The 18455-nt window shown below is 47.0% G+C and overlaps 6 non-coding genes and 1 pseudogene across 6 annotated transcripts; all 7 read right to left on the reverse strand.

The window, feature by feature from the left end:
* Positions 1 to 595: 595 nt before the first annotated feature.
* LOC141150665 (U2 spliceosomal RNA) lies at positions 596 to 791 on the reverse strand. The gene has a single exon (XR_012246804.1). It is a non-coding gene; the product is annotated as a U2 spliceosomal RNA (small nuclear RNA).
* A 6155-nt stretch (positions 792 to 6946) lies between these two features.
* LOC141274552 (U2 spliceosomal RNA) lies at positions 6947 to 7137 on the reverse strand. Its single transcript, XR_012322824.1, has one exon. It is a non-coding gene; the product is annotated as a U2 spliceosomal RNA (small nuclear RNA).
* A 1115-nt stretch (positions 7138 to 8252) lies between these two features.
* Positions 8253 to 8447, reverse strand: LOC141150291 (U2 spliceosomal RNA). Its single transcript, XR_012246548.1, has one exon. It is a non-coding gene; the product is annotated as a U2 spliceosomal RNA (small nuclear RNA).
* A 5564-nt stretch (positions 8448 to 14011) lies between these two features.
* LOC141151034 (U2 spliceosomal RNA) lies at positions 14012 to 14089 on the reverse strand (annotated as a pseudogene).
* A 1113-nt stretch (positions 14090 to 15202) lies between these two features.
* Positions 15203 to 15393, reverse strand: LOC141149475 (U2 spliceosomal RNA). Its single transcript, XR_012245770.1, has one exon. It is a non-coding gene; the product is annotated as a U2 spliceosomal RNA (small nuclear RNA).
* Positions 15394 to 16508: 1115 nt separating this feature from the next.
* LOC141149302 (U2 spliceosomal RNA) lies at positions 16509 to 16699 on the reverse strand. Its single transcript, XR_012245605.1, has one exon. It is a non-coding gene; the product is annotated as a U2 spliceosomal RNA (small nuclear RNA).
* Positions 16700 to 17814: 1115 nt separating this feature from the next.
* LOC141150711 (U2 spliceosomal RNA) lies at positions 17815 to 18000 on the reverse strand. The gene has a single exon (XR_012246838.1). It is a non-coding gene; the product is annotated as a U2 spliceosomal RNA (small nuclear RNA).
* Positions 18001 to 18455: the final 455 nt, after the last annotated feature.

An 18455-nucleotide genomic window follows, 5' to 3' on the forward strand; every position in this document is an offset into this window, starting at 1 on the left:
ACAGAATGCCACAGACTAATCAACCAAACTTTTTGGGTTGGGTTCTCTTTTATAGTCTGCAGGCATTAAATGAAAGAAGTCAGTGTTCCAGCAGAAGGAGACAACGTTTCATAAAAGGCATTGTAGCAAACCAAAAAAGAAATTTTAAGCGCAGCAGAGTAACCAGCGCACATACCTGTTAGCTCAGGTGAGTTTAAAAGGCTGCTGTTGATAACAAGGGCATTTGCTAAATAGATGGTGTGTGTGCAACAATATACTGAAAGGTCAATTATATTGTGCAGCTTATCTCACCACCTGTAGTTATTTAGGTGAAAGCTCCAAAATGCTTGCCTAATATGTCTGTTTATCCAAAAGGAAGTAAAAAGGGAGAGCTAGAAAGATAGCATTGCATCACATTACATGGCAATGCAATGCACAGTTGCTGAAGTTGAACCAAAATGAGCTTGTAATCTGGCTTCTGCAACTTTGAACATGAAAAATCCAATGAGGAGAAGAAAAGCAAAGCCAAAGAGTCCATCCCAAAATCCGACAAACAAGCAAAATGAACAAAAAACATTGAATTCAATTCTTTCTGATTTTAGAAACTGCATTAAAGAAGGGGTGCACCGGTCCTGGAGATACTGCAATACCAGGTCAATGCGTGGAGTGGACAGAGCAAGCTCTTTTTCCATCTCCCTGTTCTAAAAATCCATTTAATATATGGTCCCCAGATAGGGGACGTATCAGATATTAAACTGATAAGAACAGATTTTTTTTTTTTTTTTTTTTTTTTTCTCCTCAGACGAGGAAATTCCGCAGTCTATGGAAACCAGACAAAGGAAAATTCCATCAAAACAGCTGCGTCAAATCCAATACGCAATTTGCTGTCCCCATCATCATCGGAAATATTTATTTCATATTTCAAAACAACAATAACAAAAATCAAGAGGTACTAACAATATATCTCCACTTTTTAACTTTCCATATTCCCTCCGCATCCACTTCCCCTCTCCTCTTTTTGTCCCATAGGAAACACACATACATCTTCCCCAAAATCACCTTCACACTATCCTTTACAGCAATTTCCTTCCTTTTAAACACATACACATTCCTCACATCCCATAACACTTCCTTTATACATGCAAGCATCAACCACAAGACTCTTTCCTTCGTCCCATCACATATTCCCAAACCAAACATAAACAACTCAAAAGACAACAAATTCACACCACACAATTCTTTACACAAAGGCCCCATTCTCCCAATCACATCTCTAGCATACTGGCAATTCCAAAAAACATGCAACACACTTTCCCTTCCACCACAGCCATTTCTTGGACACATTTCACTCCTCACCAAACCTCTATTCCTCTGAAACTCTCTCACAGGTAATACTCCATGTAAAGACTGCCACACAACTTCACTCTGTTTGTTGGTCATACCACTCATCCGCACTTTCTTCCAAACCTTCTGCACATCACCACCCCTAACCATATTTATTCCACATTCTACCTCTCTACATTCAATCATCCTATACACAGCCTTCTTATTCTCCAGCAATCTCACATCTGCATCACACAGTTCATACCTCACCAAAAACTTATAAACCCACACATACCATACAGGCACCTCAAAAGCAATCGGACATCGCAAATCCCTTTCTTGCCACTTTAAACGAAACAAATACGCTCCAAATAAATACCTACACATAGATGAAAACTTTCCATCCGCCCTAATCACTTTCAAAACAAACACAACGATATTCACACCAAAAAACACGTCCAAATTCGGAAAACCCAAACCACCTTTTTCCACTCTTTTAACCAAAATTTCTCTCCTAGCTCTCTCCATTTTCGAGTTCCACAAAAAAACAAATAAAATTCTATTCAAGCTTCTCATACACATATATCCTGGTGGAAATATTACCGCAATATATAAAAATATTGGCAACACCACACTCTTAACAATTAAAATCTTCCCAAAAAAGGATAAACTCCTCAATTTCCAAAAATTCAACTTCTGCTCAACTTTTCCTTTCGCATCATCCCAACTTTCTTTCCCATCCAAACTCTCTGAAAACTTCACACCCAAAGCTTTAATAGGTCCATTCACTACATTCACACCTACATCCCTACTTAAACTTCCGCCTCCAAAACCCTTACACTCACTCTTTTCCCAATTCACTTTAAACGCAGATGCACCACAAAAAATAGACACTAACAACTTCACCCGCCTCACCGAACATTCAGAATCACATAATACACACACGTCATCCATATAACCACTCACCTTCCATTCTTTTCCTCCACCTCCCGGCACTTGCACACCACGAATTACCTTATCTTTCCTCAGCATACACAACAATGGCTCAATTGCACAAATAAATGCTACAGGGGACAAAGGACACCCCTGTCGCACACCCGAAAACACATTCACTTTCCTACCCACATACCCATTCATTAAAACACAGCTATAAACACCCGCATACAAACTTCTCACTCGCCCAACAAAATCAGCCGGAAAACCCATTTTTAACAACACTCTGAACAAAAAACCATGCGACAACCTATCATAAGCCTTTTCAAAATCCAAACTTAACAAAAATACACTCTTCTTACGACCCATGCAATCCCATAGACAATCTCTTAACATACACACACACTCATGAATCCGCCTCCCAGGTACCGCACAACACTGCTCATCCCCAATCACACTCTCTATCACATCACGCATCCTATTAGCCATAAGTTTTGCATAGATTTTATAATCACAATTAAGTAACGTTATTGGCCTCCAATTCCTCAGACTTTTCAAATCCCCTTTCTTAGGAATTAACACAACCATACCTGCACGCATACTCTCAGCCACCTCCATGTTTCCCCACATATACTTACATACATCCACAAAGTCCTTACCAATCACACCCCACATCACACGATAAAATTCTACTGGGAGGCCATCCTCCCCCGGCGTCTTATTCAAAGCCATACTACACATAACCTTCCATACCTCATCACCAGTCACCTCACCCATCACTCTCTCTCTTTCTGCTTCACTCAACTTACTCTCTAACACACTCAAAACATCATTCTCCAAACATTCATCCCTCTGTTTCACTGCATACAGATCCTCATAAAACTTAGCCACCTCTTCACACATATCCTCTCCACTCACCTCACTTCCATCTGCTCCATACACCACGCTCATACTCTGTTTCTTTCCAAAAACTTTTTTAAAGAAAAACCGAGAACATTTCTCATCCTGCTCCATCTTATCAATCTTTGCCCTAAACACTATGCTTCTCCCTCTCTCCAACAAAAACTCACTAATCTCCTTTTTTACCTCTAAAATATCCTCCTCCACCTCAACTCCTCCTTCCCTTAACTTATACAAAACGCTCAACCGCGCGTTCAGTTTAACAAAACTCTCTCTTTTAATTGCTGCATACTTGTATCCTAAATTTTTAAAGAACATTTTTGTTTGTTTCTTCACCCAGTCCCACCACTCACAAACATTCCCAAACTCATTTTTATGCTTACACCATTCTTCATACCGCCTTTCATACTCCTTTCTCACATCTTCATTCTCTAACAGTTTAACATTTAACTTCCACAATCCTCTCCCAAACACTCCATCAACTTTTATATCCAACTCACACAACATACACACATGATCTGAAAAAAGAACGTTTTCCTGCCTATAATTAACAGAAACCATATTTTTAGAAATAAAACAATAATCCAATCTGGATTGTACCCTACCACTCTCAGAAAAGAAAGTGTTCAACAAAGGATTCATGTTACACACGCGCTGCATATCACACAACCCAAAATCATTCACTAACTCCAATAATGCTTTCCCAGACACATCCACATTCACTCTCCCCACATCACAGTTCATATCACCCACAATTACCACAGGTATTCTTCCTGGAACAAAAAGCTTAATTTTTTCAAATAAATTTTTGCGCTCATTTTTTTCAACTGGCGCATAAACATTAATAACACAAAACTTTACATTCTTGTATACAAAATTAGCAAGGATACATCTCCCCACCTCAATAACCAAATAATCACTCAAAACAACCTCCCTTCCTTTAACCAAAATACCCACACCATCATTCTTATTACATGCACTCCCCGACCACACAGACGCTCCATAAGACCATTCATCCCCTTTCACACCATCCACTACCCCACATTCTTGTAAACAAAAAATAGATGCATTTTGCATAGCTAAAAACTCAAAAATAGCAGCTCTTCTTACTTTACTTTTAAACACTCTTACGTTTTGGGACACTATGGTAAATCCCATAATACTTCTACTCCTTCACCAATTACACAAAGAAATAGCCTTTGGCCTAAACCAAAGCTCACAAGAGGACAAAAAGAAAAAACATTTACAATATTATATGGTGACACTATCCAGCACCACCACTATCCTCCTCCGCCATCAGAACAGAACAGCTGGTTTCCGACCCGCTGGCTTCACCAGCCACACTCCTCATTCTGGCAGTTCTGATCTTCCTCTGAGGCTCACTAAAATCTGCATCATCACTGCCCCCACCATCCTCCCTACGACTCTTCTTTGCACCCCTATCATCCTCCGAAGAAAAATCTTCAATGTTTTCAGGACCCGAAGGGTGTTCAGGACTGTCGGGTTCCGAGATTTGCACTTCACATCCTGTTGCGTCCATTGCCTCTCCAAAAGTCATCATCTCAGGCAGCTCTGCTTCCACCACTTTCCTAGATATTCTCGCAGACACTGCCTTTTTCTCCACCTTTGCCACTTCCCTCCAGAACTCCTTTTCTTCCCTCCGCTTCTTCCTCATTTCTTCAGCAGAAGAAGAACATGGTCTCAGGGACACCTCCTCTGGCGCCGTAGAGGGAGAGGCTCTACCAGTTTCCCGCCTCCTTCCCTCTCTCTCCTCCCTCTCCAATCTTTCCAGCACTTTCAGTGCGCTTGCCATCTGCCTCCTCTCCAGCTCCTCCTCCTTCTGTTCTTTATCAGAACGTCTAGGTGCACTCATAGGACAGTCCTTATACATGTGATCACTACTCCCACAGACATCACAGGACTTGGCCTCTGGACACTGGTTGGCCATATGCCCCTCCTTTCTGCAATTTCGGCAACACTGCCCTTTAAGGCATGTTACCATGGTATGTCCGAAAGAAAAGCATCTACGGCAAAACATGGGCTGGCCTGGGTAAAAGAGGAAACCTCTATGGCCTGCAACGGAAAAATTTGATGGAGGGTGTCTAAAGCCCCCCACACTGTCAGGATCCCTTTTCAATTTCACACGGAATTTATACTGACAGTTAAAGATTCCTAGACAATTGACTTGCTTCACTCCCTTCCGCACATATTCACAGTAGCGAGAGAGGAAGCACTCCAGCAGCTCAGGGTCTGTAAAAGGGTTATAGACAGTCACAGTCACCTCCTTTTCTTGCAGACCAAACAAAGGTTCCCATCTAACTCCTTCCAAGCAGGGGTCACTAGAGTGACCACGGAGCCATTCAAAGACATTAAGGCAAACATCCTGGTCCATAAAGGTAACGTCATAATTACCTTGACGTGAAAATTCGTTGACACTGAAGATCTCAGAACGTCTTGCTCCAGCTTTGCCTTCAACGATGTCTTGGACAATGAAAACCACGTTGTTCTTGTTCTGGTCAGATGGATCCACGGACAAACGGATGGTGTTCTTCACAAAAGACATCTTGGATTCTGTCGGTATGGAATACCACAGGAAAAAGCAGAAAATCCTCCACAAAAGGGTCCGGATTCCTCCAGGAGACTCGCACCAATCAAGGTACAGTCATACGATCGCAGCCAAAAGGCCGAGAAGCGATAACCAGAATTGGTTTCAAACTACGGAGCCACCCAAGGATCCTGAAAAGTCCATTTGTGGAGATGAGCTCCTGGACTCCCGTTAAGAAGACATGTTGTCAACCTCTAGATCCCTTACATGCCTGCACTTTTCGGCTTGCTGCTGCTGCAATCCACGCGTTTTAGATCTGCATAACTCCACCTCTTTAAACACAGCACCTTCACCCCCTGCTGTTCCCACCCGCCTCAACACCGTTGGAAGGGAGGAGAACCAATTAAGGCGGGGGGTGGGGTGGAACGAGCAGCTGTCTACCCTTAGCAGGAGGGCTCCTGATTACATACCTCTCCTGCTGCTGCTGCTGCTGGCTGTCCAGCAGCAGACTGAAGGTGGCTGCTGCTGTGCACAGGTATATAAAGGCTCAGAGCCTATTATGACACGCGCAGCCAGCGTTCCATTGCCACATTCCATCTACTGCAGGCAGGATACCTGGCTGGCTGAATGTCGCTGAGAAGCTCACAGAGACCGCCATAAGCAACAGTTTAACAGAATGCCACAGACTAATCAACCAAACTTTTTGGGTTGGGTTCTCTTTTATAGTCTGCAGGCATTAAATGAAAGAAGTCAGTGTTCCAGCAGAAGGAGACAACGTTTCAGAAAAGGCATTGTAGCAAACCAAAAAAGAAATTTTAAGCGCAGCAGAGTAACCAGCGCACATACCTGTTAGCTCAGGTGAGTTTAAAAGGCTGCTGTTGATAACAAGGGCATTTGCTAAATAGATGGTGTGTGTGCAACAATATACTGAAAGATCAATTATATTGTGCAGCTTATCTCACCACCTGTAGTTATTTAGGTGAAAGCTCCAAAATGCTTGCCTAATATGTCTGTTTATCCAAAAGGAAGTAAAAAGGGAGAGCTAGAAAGATAGCATTGCATCACATTACATGGCAATGCAATGCACAGTTGCTGAAGTTGAACCAAAATGAGCTTGTAATCTGGCTTCTGCAACTTTGAACATGAAAAATCCAATGAGGAGAAGAAAAGCAAAGCCAAAGAGTCCATCCCAAAATCCGACAAACAAGCAAAATGAACAAAAAACATTGAATTCAATTCTTTCTGATTTTAGAAACTGCATTAAAGAAGGGGTGCACCGGTCCTGGAGATACTGCAATACCAGGTCAATGCGTGGAGTGGACAGAGCAAGCTCTTTTTCCATCTCCCTGTTCTAAAAATCCATTTAATATATGGTCCCCAGATAGGGGACGTATCAGATATTAAACTGATAAGAACAGATACTACACTTGATCTTAGCCAAAAGGCCGAGAAGCGATAACCAGAATTGGTTTCAAACTACGGAGCCACCCAAGGATCCTGAAAAGTCCATTTGTGGAGATGAGCTCCTGGACTCCCGTTAAGAAGACATGTTGTCAACCTCTAGATCCCTTACATGCCTGCACTTTTCGGCTTGCTGCTGCTGCAATCCACGCGTTTTAGATCTGCATAACTCCACCTCTTTAAACACAGCACCTTCACCCCCTGCTGTTCCCACCCGCCTCAACACCGTTGGAAGGGAGGAGAACCAATTAAGGCGGGGGGTGGGGTGGAACGAGCAGCTGTCTACCCTTAGCAGGAGGGCTCCTGATTACATACCTCTCCTGCTGCTGCTGCTGCTGGCTGTCCAGCAGCAGACTGAAGGTGGCTGCTGCTGTGCACAGGTATATAAAGGCTCAGAGCCTATTATGACACGCGCAGCCAGCGTTCCATTGCCACATTCCATCTACTGCAGGCAGGATACCTGGCTGGCTGAATGTCGCTGAGAAGCTCACAGAGACCGCCATAAGCAACAGTTTAACAGAATGCCACAGACTAATCAACCAAACTTTTTGGGTTGGGTTCTCTTTTATAGTCTGCAGGCATTAAATGAAAGAAGTCAGTGTTCCAGCAGAAGGAGACAACGTTTCAGAAAAGGCATTGTAGCAAACCAAAAAAGAAATTTTAAGCGCAGCAGAGTAACCAGCGCACATACCTGTTAGCTCAGGTGAGTTTAAAAGGCTGCTGTTGATAACAAGGGCATTTGCTAAATAGATGGTGTGTGTGCAACAATATACTGAAAGGTCAATTATATTGTGCAGCTTATCTCACCACCTGTAGTTATTTAGGTGAAAGCTCCAAAATGCTTGCCTAATATGTCTGTTTATCCAAAAGGAAGTAAAAAGGGAGAGCTAGAAAGATAGCATTGCATCACATTACATGGCAATGCAATGCACAGTTGCTGAAGTTGAACCAAAATGAGCTTGTAATCTGGCTTCTGCAACTTTGAACATGAAAAATCCAATGAGGAGAAGAAAAGCAAAGCCAAAGAGTCCATCCCAAAATCCGACAAACAAGCAAAATGAACAAAAAACATTGAATTCAATTCTTTCTGATTTTCGAAACTGCATTAAAGAAGGGGTGCACCGGTCCTGGAGATACTGCAATACCAGGTCAATGCGTGGAGTGGACAGAGCAAGCTCTTTTTCCATCTCCCTGTTCTAAAAATCCATTTAATATATGGTCCCCAGATAGGGGACGTATCAGATATTAAACTGATAAGAACAGATTTTTTTTGATTGAATATATCTTTTATTAGCACAAAAAATAAGTTAACAGACAGTGTACAGTGCCGCAGCCCAGTACACACAGAATTCTACATCATATTTACATAGCATGAGGATACGACGCACTAACTAGACACATCACACCCCTATGCTACACAAAACACTCAATCTGAAAGAAAAAGCATGTCAATCAATACAGTACGACGAACCGTGATAAGGGATGGGGATTGGGAAAAAGGGGATGGGGAGGGGAAAATCACAGGCCCGAAGCTTTATTGAAAGACAAGACACATAACGGGAGAGGGGGAGGAGGGGTTTAGTCCTCGTCCTCGTCCGCCGGACCGTCCATGATGGAATAGTCTCTGAGCAGGCTGTGGATCAGCCTGCGGCAGTCCTGGATGGACATCCTCTCCCTCCTCAAGATGAGCCGGTTCCTGGCGACCCAAACGGCATCCTTGAAGCAGTTCATAAGGCGCCAAGCCTCCTGGATGGCTCCGACGGTATGAACCCCAGGGAAGAGTCCGTAAAGCACAGAATGGTGCGATAGGCTCGCCCTGGGGACAGAGTTCCTCAGGTCGTCCTCAAGTGCAGTCAATAGGCGCTGTGCAAATCCGCAGTCCCAAAAAGTGTGCAAAGATGTTTCCTCCACGAAGGGGCACCTTGGGCAGTACCGGGTCTTGCACAGGTTCCGGGCATGCATGAATGACCGGACGGGCAGTCCGCCCTGAATCGCCATCCACGACAAGTCCTTGTGCCCGTTGGTCAGCCTGTCAGACGACACATTTGTCCACACAGTCTCCAGCGTGTCCTGGTGAAGTCCTGTGATGTTCTCCACGTCATCCTTGGCTCTGATTAGCTTGTGGATAGTTTTGGGCTTCCACAAGTCGGGCTTGAGTCCCTCCAGTTGATGCTCCCCCACAAATCGAACGACGTCTCCGTAGAACCATGGCGTCGTCCAGTTGTAGGGGAAGGAGCTGTCCCACTTGTCCCAGCCGAGTCGCCTCCAAAGAGGAAGCAGGAAGAAGCGAGACATGGACCTGCCCGCGGAGCCATTCTTGACTTGCAAAGTCCGGCGGACACAATCACACACAAAAGAGGATCGCAGGAGGGTGGGGATATCTGGAACGCCCTTCCCACCCTTGCGAGGCTCCTTGTACATGACGGCCCGCCTGACTCTGTCCATCTTGGATCCCCAGACAAAGTGAAACACTGTCCTGGTAATGGCCCTGCACACAGTGACGTGTGGGGGCCAGGCCTGCGCCGTGTACTGCAAGACGGGCAGGACCTCATTACGCAGGACGAGTGCCTTACCCTCACAAGTGAGGTGTCTGAGGCTCCAGAGTCCGATCCGTTGCTTCACCTTGGCCAAGCGTTCTTGCCAGGACTTGAGGGCCGCTCCTTCCTTCCCGAACCAGACTCCCAGCACCTTGAGGAAATCCGGTTGAATGTTGAAGGGGAAGGGGGCGGAGGAGGCCGGCTGCCAATCCCCGAAGAGCATGGCTTCCGACTTCCTGCAGTTGACTTTGGCCCCTGAAGCCCGGCCGAACCTCTCACACGTCTGGACGAGGGCGTCGACTGAACCACGATCAGCGCAGAAGACGGTGACGTCGTCCATGTAGAGCGAGCACTTGACCTCGTGTCGTCCCGGACCCGGTGCGGTGATCCCTCTGATCTCTCCATTCTGCCGGATAGCCTCTGCGAAGAGTTCTATAACACAAACAAAAAGAAGAGGTGATAGAGGGCAGCCTTGTCTGACCCCAGAGAGGACAGGGAAGGGGTCAGTCTTCCAGCCGTTCACCAACACCGAGCTGTGGATATCAAAATACATCAGACGGACATACGAACAAAACATGTTACCCAAACCTAACCGGTGCAGAGCTCGGCCCATGAACTCGTGGGAAACCCGGTCGAAGGCCTTCTCCTGATCCAAGGAGACCAGGGCCGCGTGTGCGCGGCGGACCTTGATGTACTCGACCGTGTCCCGCACGAGAGCGAGGCTGTCTGCGATGCGACGTCCAGGGATGCCGCAGGTCTGGTCCGGGTGGATGATCCGTCCGATGACCGTCTTAAGTCGTGTCGCCATCGTCTTGGCCAGGATCTTGTAGTCCACGTTGAGCAGAGTGATGGGACGCCAATTCCTCAGGTCGCACCTCTCTCCCTTCCGCTTGTACAGGATCGTGACCATTCCTTCCCTCAAAGATGGAGGCATTCTACCCTCCACCACCATCTCCTCGTACAGGTCCAACAGGTCCGGACAGATGAGGTCTCCCAGCGCTACATAGAGCTCCGCTGGAAGACCATCACTGCCCGGGGTCCTGCCGGTCCTAAAGGATTTAGCGGCAGAGAGCAATTCGCCCACCATCAGAGGTTTGTCCAAGGCTGCCGTGCCTGCAGGATCAAGATGGTTAGTGATACCTGACAGGAACTTATCAGCAGCGTCGGGGTCGGTAGTCTTGTGGGAGTAGAGTTCGCTGTAGAAGTCGCTGACGACCCTCATCACGTCCTCCTTCCCACGTCGCATGTTTCCGCTCTCGTCTCGCAGCTCGTTCAGGGGCGTGTGACCGGCATGAAGTTTCCTGAAAAAGAATGAGTTACATTTCTCACCCTTCTCCAGATTCTCCACTTTGGAACGGAAGATGATTCGCTTGGACTCCTCCTCAAAGTGCCTTTTCAGGCTCTTCTTGGTCTCCTCCAGCTCCTCCCTCACGTCCCAGCCGCAGTGAAGAAGGTCCTGCAGCGACCGCAGCTCGCGCTGCAGCCCTCTGAAGTCCCTCCTCTTCTCACACGCCTGTTGTCGACCCTTGGCCTGAAAGAAACAGCGAAACTCAAGTTTAACATATTCCCACCAATCAGAGACTGTTTGGAAGCTACCCTTGTAGGACTGCCACATTGCGTAGGCTGCTCTCAGCTCCTCCACGACTTCATCCTGAGCCAGCAGAGCACAATTCAGCTTCCAGGAGCCGGGGCCGGACGGAAAACCGTCGCCGAGGACACCTTGTAAGTGAATGGCTCTGTGGTCGGAGAAGAAGCAGGAGACCATCGAGTGCCTACTCTGCCTGACTGCCCGAGAGGTGAACACAAAGTCAATCCTGGAGCGGAGTGAGCCATCGGGTCGGCTCCACGAATAGTTCGTGGAGCCTCTCCCCATGGAGCCCACCACGTCCTGAAGAGAGGCCTCGGTTACCATCTCGATGAGCAGCTTGGACGTGATGTCCAACTTGGCAGATGTGCCAGAACTACGACCGTCCTCCTCGATGGGGCAGTTGAAATCCCCGGCCATCACTAAGGTCCTGGTGGTGGCAAGCTGAAGCTGCAGGGTCTGGAAAAGCTCCAAACGCTCATTCTTCAGTGGGGACGCATACACGTTGATGAACCTGACAGGTTCTCCCGCCCAGTTGCCATCTACAACAAGAGCCCTGCCGCAGATGAGCTCCTGGACGGACTCAAGCGTGAATGCGCCCCCCCTGATCAGAATTGCGACCCCCGCAGACTTGCAGTCACCCCCACCGGACCAGTAGGATGGACCGTGGGACCACTCCCTGGCCAGATGTTTGAAGGACCTAGAGGAGGGAAGGGAACATTCCTGCAACATATAAACATCACACAACTGGGAAGTAAGGAAGGCATAAATAGTCTGACGTCTGAACTTGTCCTTGATGCTCCTGACATTAATGGAAAATAAGTTAATATTAGCCATCATGTAGGGAAAAAAGAAAAAGTTAGCGCAGGCAATACACCTTAGTTACCACTCCGGTCGGGTGGTCCCTCGTCGGTGTTGACTGCTGGTGACGGGATCACCAGCAGGCCCTCTTCCTCCATCTGGTCAAGCAGCGCGGCCTCAATCTCGGCGACCACCAGTTCCTCCTCTTCTGGCTCGGCCACCAGGGTCTCAACCATGTGCTCCATCTCTTCTGGCTCAGGGAGGGTATCCTCCTTTTCGCCTACGAAATCCAGAATCTTCTTTTTGGAGGATTCAGTAGCAGGGCTGTCCTCCACCTTCCTCTTTCCCCGGGTTGGAACTGGGGAGACAAGAAGGGGAAAATCCTCCTCGGAATAGATAGCGGCGGGTGGAGGAAAGGTTAATTCCACCGCTACCATGGTCTGGGGAGGGAGAGTGGCTGCCGGGGCAGGGGAAAGGACACCTGCTGAGGAGTAGGGGAAGGAGGAAGAGGAAGTGGAATCCTCAGCAGGGGTGGCCGGGGTGGGGGGGGATTGGACGGGGGTGGCAGGGGGAGGGATCGAGAGAGGGGTGACAGAACTCTTACCCTCCTTTGACTTTTTCTTCTGCTTCGGAGCTGCTGGGACCGTCGCTGGGGCTTTGGCCACCGACTCCTTGACCGCTTTGGCCTTGGTCGTCTCGGCCTTGGCCGCTGGGGCCTTGGTCGTCGCGTCCTTGACCTTCACAGGCCTGGTCGTCGGGGCCTTGTCCTCCGTAGCTGGGGTCGTCGCAACCACCGATGCCCAGGATCTCTCACGCCTGGGGCAATCCTTGTACAGATGAGCCGCCAGCCCACACAGGTTGCAGGACGTCTTCTTCGGGCAGTCCTTCGAGCTGTGTCCCGTCACTCGACAAATCCTGCAGGCATCCTCCTTGCAGTCCTTCATCTCGTGGCCGTTCTTGCCGCATCTCCTGCAGTTCCGCGGCATGTCCGGGTAATAGATGAGGCCGTAGGAGTTGCCCAGGGAGAATGTCGGGGGCAGGTGCCGAAGTCCGTCTGAGTACGCCAGGTCCCTGTGAAGTCTAACGGTCACCGACCACTTACCTGTCCAGAAGCCGAGTCCATTCAGGATGTGAGAGGGTTCCTTCACAACCAAACAGAAGCGTCTCAGGAAGGTACAGATGTCTTGGCCTGGGGTGTGCGGGTTGCGCATGGAGACCGTGATCCTCCTTTCATCCCTCTGGATAGGGCAGCTACCTGTAAAGGCAGAGAAAGAATTATCCGGTCCTTTTGCGCTTACCATTTCCCAGAACCTCCTGCAGGTGTTCACAGTGGCGAAGGTGACGAAGAAGATCCCCGTCAAGAAGGTCTGGATGCTGAGGGTGTCCGACCTGGAGAAGCCTCGATCCAGCAGCATCTTCTGGCAGAACACGTCCGAGGACATGTCCGGCACCCTCCCATCCACTTCCTTCAGCTTCAGGGCCACCGTCTGCCGCATCCATGGCTCCAGGGCTGGAGCTTCGTGGCGGGGCTTCTGGGGTCCCTTCTGCTGGCCAGTCGTGGAGGCAGAGTCCTTGGGGTCAGAATCGGCTCCTGGCTGGGCCCTCCTGGCTGTCCCCAGCTCCAGGCTCTTCTTTTCGGCCTTCCTCGCAGCGCTTGCCATGGCTTTCCTCCTGCAGTTACTTCTTGGAGCTGGATCTGGAACTCTTCCCGGAATGGGTGGAGCTATGTAGATTCTTCTCCCGTCGTGTTCTGGACAAATTCCCCGAAAGGTCTTTGTCTCGATGATTTTCTTCCTCGAAGATTCCACAGGACAGCCCGATTCTTCTCCGAGTCTTCGTCTTCTTCTGGATTCTTTAGAGCTTCTTCCTCCCACCGATATCCGCCTTCGTTCTCTGATGTCAGCTGGGCTCCGAAGCTCTTCTCCTTCCGAGTTCGATCGCTCTCGTCAAGTGTAGATCGTAGCTCTTGTGTTCTTAAAAGAACAGATACTACACTTGATCTTAGCCAAAAGGCCGAGAAGCGATAACCAGAATTGGTTTCAAACTACGGAGCCACCCAAGGATCCTGAAAAGTCCATTTGTGGAGATGAGCTCCTGGACTCCCGTTAAGAAGACATGTTGTCAACCTCTAGATCCCTTACATGCCTGCACTTTTCGGCTTGCTGCTGCTGCAATCCACGCGTTTTAGATCTGCATAACTCCACCTCTTTAAACACAGCACCTTCACCAACTGCTGTTCCCACCCGCCTCAACACCGTTGGAAGGGAGGAGAACCAATTAAGGCGGGGGGTGGGGTGGAACGAGCAGCTGTCTACCCTTAGCAGGAGGGCTCCTGATTACATACCTCTCCTGCTGCTGCTGCTGGCTGTCCAGCAGCAGACTGAAGGTGGCTGCTGCTGTGCACAGGTATATAAAGGCTCAGAGCCTATTATGACACGCGCAGCCAGCGTTCCATTGCCACATTCCATCTACTGCAGGCAGGATACCTGGCTGGCTGAATGTCGCTGAGAAGCTCACAGAGACCGCCATAAGCAACAGTTTAACAGAATGCCACAGACTAATCAACCAAACTTTTTGGGTTGGGTTCTCTTCTATAGTCTGCAGGCATTAAATGAAAGAAGTCAGTGTTCCAGCAGAAGGAGACAACGTTTCAGAAAAGGCATTGTAGCAAACCAAAAAAAGAAATTTTAAGCGCAGCAGAGTAACCAGCGCACATACCTGTTAGCTCAGGTGAGTTTAAAAGGCTGCTGTTGATAACAAGGGCATTTGCTAAATAGATGGTGTGTGTGCAACAATATACTGAAAAGTCAATTATATTGTGCAGCTTATCTCACCACCTGTAGTTATTTAGGTGAAAGCTCCAAAATGCTTGCCTAATATGTCTGTTTATCCAAAAGGAAGTAAAAAGGGAGAGCTAGAAAGATAGCATTGCATCACATTACATGGCAATGCAATGCACAGTTGCTGAAGTTGAACCAAAATGAGCTTGTAATCTGGCTTCTGCAACTTTGAACATGAAAAATCCAATGAGGAGAAGAAAAGCAAAGCCAAAGAGTCCATCCCAAAATCCGACAAACAAGCAAAATGAACAAAAAACATTGAATTCAATTCTTTCTGATTTTAGAAACTGCATTAAAGAAGGGGTGCACCGGTCCTGGAGATACTGCAATACCAGGTCAATGCGTGGAGTGGACAGAGCAAGCTCTTTTTCCATCTCCCTGTTCTAAAAATCCATTTAATATATGGTCCCCAGATAGGGGACGTATCAGATATTAAACTGATAAGAACAGATACTACACTTGATCTTAGCCAAAAGGCCGAGAAGTGATAACCAGAATTGGTTTCAAACTACGGAGCCACCCAAGGATCCTGAAAAGTCCATTTGTGGAGATGAGCTCCTGGACTCCCGTTAAGAAGACATGTTGTCAACCTCTAGATCCCTTACATGCCTGCACTTTTCGGCTTGCTGCTGCTGCAATCCACGCGTTTTAGATCTGCATAACTCCACCTCTTTAAACACAGCACCTTCACCCCCTGCTGTTCCCACCCGCCTCAACACCGTTGGAAGGGAGGAGAACCAATTAAGGCGGGGGGTGGGGTGGAACGAGCAGCTGTCTACCCTTAGCAGGAGGGCTCCTGATTACATACCTCTCCTGCTGCTGCTGCTGCTGGCTGTCCAGCAGCAGACTGAAGGTGGCTGCTGCTGTGCACAGGTATATAAAGGCTCAGAGCCTATTATGACACGCGCAGCCAGCGTTCCATTGCCACATTCCATCTACTGCAGGCAGGATACCTGGCTGGCTGAATGTTGCTGAGAAGCTCACAGAGACCGCCATAAGCAACAGTTTAACAGAATGCCACAGACTAATCAACCAAACTTTTTGGGTTGGGTTCTCTTTTATAGTCTGCAGGCATTAAATGAAAGAAGTCAGTGTTCCAGCAGAAGGAGACAACGTTTCAGAAAAGGCATTGTAGCAAACCAAAAAAGAAATTTTAAGCGCAGCAGAGTAACCAGCGCACATACCTGTTAGCTCAGGTGAGTTTAAAAGGCTGCTGTTGATAACAAGGGCATTTGCTAAATAGATGGTGTGTGTGCAACAATATACTGAAAGGTCAATTATATTGTGCAGCTTATCTCACCACCTGTAGTTATTTAGGTGAAAGCTCCAAAATGCTTGCCTAATATGTCTGTTTATCCAAAAGGAAGTAAAAAGGGAGAGCTAGAAAGATAGCATTGCATCACATTACATGGCAATGCAATGCACAGTTGCTGAAGTTGAACCAAAATGAGCTTGTAATCTGGCTTCTGCAACTTTGAACATGAAAAATCCAATGAGGAGAAGAAAAGCAAAGCCAAAGAGTCCATCCCAAAATCCGACAAACAAGCAAAATGAACAAAAAACATTGAATTCAATTCTTTCTGATTTTAGAAACTGCATTAAAGAAGGGGTGCACTGGTCCTGGAGATACTGCAATACCAGGTCAATGCGTGGAGTGGACAGAGCAAGCTCTTTTTCCATCTCCCTGTTCTAAAAATCCATTTAATATATGGTCCCCAGATAGGGGACGTATCAGATATTAAACTGATAAGAACAGATACTACACTTGATCTTAGCCAAAAGGCCGAGAAGCGATAACCAGAATTGGTTTCAAACTACGGAGCCACCCAAGGATCCTGAAAAGTCCATTTGTGGAGATGAGCTCCTGGACTCCCGTTAAGAAGACATGTTGTCAACCTCTAGATCCCTTACATGCCTGCACTTTTCGGCTTGCTGCTGCTGCAATCCACGCGTTTTAGATCTGCATAACTCCACCTCTTTAAACACAGCACCTTCACCCCCTGCTGTTCCCACCCGCCTCAACACCGTTGGAAGGGAGGAGAACCAATTAAGGCGGGGGGTGGGGTGGAACGAGCAGCTGTCTACCCTTAGCAGGAGGGCTCCTGATTACATACCTCTCCTGCTGCTGCTGCTGCTGGCTGTCCAGCAGCAGACTGAAGGTGGCTGCTGCTGTGCACAGGTATATAAAGGCTCAGAGCCTATTATGACACGCGCAGCCAGCGTTCCATTGCCACATTCCATCTACTGCAGGCAGGATACCTGGCTGGCTGAATGTCGCTGAGAAGCTCACAGAGACCGCCATAAGCAACAGTTTAACAGAATGCCACAGACTAATCAACCAAACTTTTTGGGTTGGGTTCTCTTTTATAGTCTGCAGGCATTAAATGAAAGAAGTCAGTGTTCCAGCAGAAGGAGACAACGTTTCAGAAAAGGCATTGTAGCAAACCAAAAAAGAAATTTTAAGCGCAGCAGAGTAACCAGCGCACATACCTGTTAGCTCAGGTGAGTTTAAAAGGCTGCTGTTGATAACAAGGGCATTTGCTAAATAGATGGTGTGTGTGCAACAATATACTGAAAGGTCAATTATATTGTGCAGCTTATCTCACCACCTGTAGTTATTTAGGTGAAAGCTCCAAAATGCTTGCCTAATATGTCTGTTTATCCAAAAGGAAGTAAAAAGGGAGAGCTAGAAAGATAGCATTGCATCACATTACATGGCAATGCAATGCACAGTTGCTGAAGTTGAACCAAAATGAGCTTGTAATCTGGCTTCTGCAACTTTGAACATGAAAAATCCAATGAGGAGAAGAAAAGCAAAGCCAAAGAGTCCATCCCAAAATCCGACAAACAAGCAAAATGAACAAAAAACATTGAATTCAATTCTTTCTGATTTTAGAAACTGCATTAAAGAAGGGGTGCACCGGTCCTGGAGATACTGCAATACCAGGTCAATGCGTGGAGTGGACAGAGCAAGCTCTTTTTCCATCTCCCTGTTCTAAAAATCCATTTAATATATGTTCCCCTGATAGGGGACGTATCAGATATTAAACTGATAAGAACAGATTTTTTATTTTTTTTTTTTCTTAACACTCAGATTACAAGTACCATCTCGATTCCATACTTCTGAAAACGGTGATGGACCAAATCCATCATCGTGTCATTTTAAAACAAAAAAACATTATTTAATGCATATACAAAAAAAACAAAACAACAACCAGTATTTCCTCTCAGACACATAATATATAGAGGAAGGAAACAAAACACATTACTGCATTCCTCCCTTCAACGCATAATATGTTAGATACTCCAACAGTCCTTTCTCTTGCGAGAAAGATTCAAAGTTTGTATTCACATAATCTATCCATGTCCTTCCCACCTTATAGGTTTCAAAAAACCTCTCTTTATTTGCCTTCACACTTGCGATTACCTTTGGAAAAAAAGCTTCAAAACACACACCACTTCCCTTCATTTCCGCAATTCCTTTTTTAACTTTGTCCATTTCTTTATCAGCTTCCTCCTCTTCTGTTTGCCTCTGAACCTCTACCGTCTTC

The sequence above is a fragment of the Phyllobates terribilis genome, unplaced genomic scaffold, assembly GCF_046119375.1.
Source record: "Phyllobates terribilis strain yellow unplaced genomic scaffold, ASM4611937v1 Scaffold_5__5_contigs__length_657084704, whole genome shotgun sequence".
NCBI classification, from domain to species: Eukaryota; Metazoa; Chordata; class Amphibia; order Anura; family Dendrobatidae; genus Phyllobates; species Phyllobates terribilis.